Raw genomic sequence first — 5000 nt, forward strand, 5'->3', positions numbered from 1 at the left:
GAGATGCTATCGTTTCTGTCACTCTCTTTAAAGGTGGTATTTATTCATTTATCAATTTAGTTGCTGCTGGGTGTTGTTGTTTTTTTCAGGCCTATTCCATTTATCCCCACCCCCACCCCCACACCCGCTGCTGTCTTATCATTAAACGCAATTCCTGTGCTTTGTTTTATTTTGTCGTTTTAGGATTCTTTTTTCTTTTTCTTTTTTCTTTTTTTTTTTTAACGTGCTTTCAACACCTGGTATGGCATGGCCTTCACAGTTGACAGAACTGTAAGTGGCAGTAATGAATAGAGCGAATGAATAGATAGAGAAATGAAAAAAAAATAAATTGAACAGATGAATAGATAAAGAAATAAATAGACAAACAAATAGATAAAGAAATATATGAATAGATAAATATATATATATATATATATATATATATATATATATATATGATTATGTATATATGTGTAAAATTATATATGTGTGTAAGTAAGGAAATGAATAAACTGATTAATCAATTGATAGAAATCATGGACAAATAACTGTTTTAACTATAAAAATAAATTAAAAAAACTACAAAGGAATGGATAGATGAAAAAGTGAATGAATTAATGAATGTATATATATATATATATATATATATCCGGTTTTTGGGGGTTTTTTCCCCATTATTTCGTTTTGACTTTCTTTCTCTTATCTATTTGTTTCAAAGAGTTGCTGTTGATGTTGTTGTTGTTGATGTTGTTGTTGTTGTTGTGTTATCGCCATTTTACCCTTTCACTCGTGACGTCAGCAGTTCATGAATGTTTACTGATCTGTGCCTTATTCAGAACTAGTCGGTGACCCATGTATAAGTCTATACCTTACTGTCTGTCTGTCTGTCTGTTGGTCGGTCGGTCGGTCTCTCTCTCTGTCTCTCTCTCTTTCCTCTCCCTCTCTGTCTCTCTCTCTCTCTTCCTCTGTCTTTTCTCTCTCTACCTCTTCCTACTCCGCCTCTCTCTCTCTCTCTCTCTGTCTCTCTCTGTACTCTCTATTTCTTTCTCTATTTCTCTCTCTCTATTCTCTCTCTATTTCTCTCTATCTCTATATATTTCTCTCTCTCTATTTCGCCCCCTCTCTCTTTTTCCTCTCCCTCCCTCCTTCCCTCCCTCCCCCCACCCCTCTCTCTCTCCGTCGATCTGTTCTTAGCTAAGATGGTAAAACATTTGTTTCTTCTTCTTCTTCTCTCTCTCCCTTTCATAGATATGGAAGAGAAATACAGAGGCAGAGTGTTGGAAAAGAAAGAAAGAAAGAAAAGCAATGAATAAAACAATGCCAGAAAGTAAGAAAATGAAACAAAAAATCAAAGACAACAGGAAGAAAAAAAAAAAAAAAAAAAAAGAACGAAGGAAAAGAATAAAATTGAAAAGAAGAGAAAAAAAAAGAAAAACAGCGGTAAAGAAATAGCTAAAGAAATCATACCGGTTTTTGGGTGTTTTTTTTTATATAATCTTTTTTTTCTTTTTTACTTTGCTTTTTGCTTTGTCTCCACTCCAAGACCATTAGCTACTCAGCGCTGAGAAAGCCTTGTTCAGGAAGCAACTGACAAGTGTGATTACTGGGGGAAGGGGGGGAGGTGGGGGAGGGGAGAGAGGGGGCGAGGGGGCGTGGGGGGCAGCTCTGTGTGACATTTCTGACAAGAATTCCAAGATTTATTCCTCCTCTGCCAACGTTTAGAACAGGAATAGAAAGCATGAGATTGTTGTTGTTTTTGTTTTTTGTTTTTTTTTAAATATCACACACACACACACACACACACACACACACACACACACACACACACACACACGCACACACGCACGCACGCACGCACGCCCACAATAATCATGAAATTTTAATCCTTCGACCCTGTTGGGAGATGGAGGTTAGACATTAGCAACATGTGCACTGGTTATATTAAATATTTATTTAAAAAAGAAAAAACAACAACAAGCAAACAAAGACACACAAAAAAACAACAACAACAACAACAACAAAACAAACCCTTAACTGTTCGAACACAAATTCAGTTGGTGATTTAACAAGCAATAAAAGAAGATTCTGAACAATCATTCTAACGCATGAAATCGCTGGCAAATTAAAGTATGAAATAAAGCTACGACACACACACACACACACACACACACACACACACACACACACAGAGAGAGAGAGAGAGAGAGAGAGAGAGAGAGCTAAAAACATGATCTATTTATGTTCTGTCTTCTCCTCTTCCTGTTCTTTATGTGTTTCTTTTCTTAATATTTCGAGTTGTTCGCCTTTTAAAAATCAATGCCCATATTAGTTGATGCGAAATGTGCACATTATCAGTAAAATTCTAACAACAAAATTGTGATAATTATCACCATACGAAAAGAATACAAAACGCAAAAGTAACATATAAACACACACACACACACACACACACACACACACACACACACACAACTTCAAAAATCATAAATGGACGTCAGAGATTGTAAGACAGAAAAACAAAACGGCGATATATTTTTCTTGCTTTCTTAAACCATCATAAAACGACCATGATTTTTTGTTCTTTTTTCAAGTTGTTTATTCTGTGTTTTACTTTCCATTTAGATTATTGTATGACTTGGAAATCGCCGGTCAGTGGTGTGTGTTTGTTGTATGTGTGTGCGTGTGCGTGTGAGAGCACGCGTATATCTATCTATCTATCTATCTATCTATCTATCTATTTATTTTTTTTTTTTTCATCATTATTATTTATGTATGCACGCTTATATATATATATATATATATATATATATATATATATATATAGAGAGAGAGAGAGAGAGAGAGAGAGAGAGAGAGAGAGAGATTTGTTTTTTTTTGTTTTTTTTCTCAAGGCCTGACTAAGCGCGTTGGGTTACGCTGCTGGTCAGGCATCTGCTTGGCAGATGTGGTGTAGCGTATATGGATTTGTCCGAACGCAGTGACGCCTCCTTGAGCTACTGATACTGATACTGATATTATCTCTCTCTCTCTATATATATATATATATATTGTAAGGAATAGAACGAAATACCGAACATAAATGACAGCTGGACAATTTTCATCAAATTCCTTATTTGTTCAGTTCATGTATTTATTTACTCTTTTTTTTTTCTTTCTTTTTTTACCTACTGTCATCTCTCTCTCTCTCTCTCTCTCTCTCTCTCTCTCTCTCTCTCTCTCTCTCTCTATCTATCTATCTATCTATATATATATATATATATATATATATATATATATATATATATATATATACTCAGATCTGTAGATAGATAAATGGTTGAATATTACTTGTGCCATTTATTTATTTGTATCCTGTATTTGTGTCATTTGTATGTATATTTGTATTTCTGTAATTATTTATCTGTTCATTTGTCTTCAGCGAAGACCAGTCTCGAATGAAGGGAAATAATCTGCGCGTAGCTGACGAAGTCAAAAGAAGGAGTGCTATCCCTTTTAAGGTCAGCAATGGGCATGAGTTTGCAGAAACGAAACAAAACAAATACAAAATAAACGTCAAAAGGTAAAATCTGTTAAGCAGCCAATAAATAACGACTGTAGTTCCAACAATTGTCGAGTGGTCATTTTACACGTAACACTATTTTTACACAGCCAATTTTGCAGCCAAAGTACGTATTTTGTCAAACCATTGTGAAACAATCATGTTTACTTAAATTTTGTGTTTAAATATCAATTTAAAACTCCGGTTTTATTCTAAGTATTGCATTACTTGGAGATGAATGATAATTATCACTACATTGGAAACGTACGAAACTGAACCAAGAACTTAATAAACAATTGTAAAATCTCTGAGACACACGCGCGCGCGCACGTACCCCCCCCCCCCCCCCCCCCCCCCCCCACACACACACACACATTTTTTTCCTGGGGGGGGGGGCAAGGGGGCGTGGGGGGGGGGGGAAGGAGTGGGGGCGTAGTTGGCCCTCCATCCTCCTATACTTTTCTTTTGTATCCTTTTAAAAATTGTTGTTGTCTTTTTCATATTTCATATTTCTATTCACTCACAGTTCCTTCTCTGTTTGCTTCTGTATCAATGGACAAGTATAGTGTTTGAGAACACAGTTTTAGTGTTGATTGAGTTTTAGTCTTTATCTGTTTCGGGATTTTTTGTACTGTCTTTTATATGTTTGCATCTCTCTCTCTCTCTCTCTCTCTCCAGCCATGAAGTACAGATTTGAATATTCATACATTCATTTTTTAATTAGCTAGACATGTGGCTCAGTGGATGCTGATGTGTCTTATTTACTGTTGTTGTTTGTTTGTTTGTTTGTTTTTTATGTGGGATATTGTGTCATGCATATTATGCTTTTCCAGCCAAATGTGATTCATGTTTACACCCCTTCAAATGGGACTTTGGCCATACTGAATACAGTTATGTTCTTTTCAGTTCTATTTTGTTTCTATCTCTCTATGATTTGAATATTCTTTATGAAAGGGGAAATGTTATCATCTTCTTGTAGGTCCTCCAGTAGTAAAATGTACTACAATGCACTACAATACATAAAGCCCCCCTCCCCCCTCAAAAAAAAAGGATCATTCATACACCGTTCGCGTGCATTGTGAAGAGAACAACAAAAACAAAACATATAACCAGAATTTACAAAGAATATAAACGTTTAATTGTCAGTTAAGCAATAGAACGAAATACCGAGCATAAGTTGCAGTTTGACAATGTACATCTAACACGTAATTCATTTACTCATCGATTTAGTCATTCAGTTATTCATCTGTTTACATATTTTGCCATTTTTGTGTTATCGATCAGACAATCATATTCCGACTACACACGGGGCACTGCCGCCTGCGAGACCACATGTACCGAATAAAGCTGTCACACACTCCTGACTGCCCGTGTAAGACAGGCCCACAAACCCCGGAGCACATCCTGCAGTCCTGCCCCCTGTATCAAGATGCACGGACGCAGCAGTGGCCCTATGGAGCCACACTGGCAGAAAAGCTCTGGG

The sequence above is a fragment of the Babylonia areolata genome, chromosome 10 (assembly GCF_041734735.1).
Source record: "Babylonia areolata isolate BAREFJ2019XMU chromosome 10, ASM4173473v1, whole genome shotgun sequence".
NCBI lineage: Eukaryota > Metazoa > Mollusca > Gastropoda > Neogastropoda > Buccinidae > Babylonia > Babylonia areolata.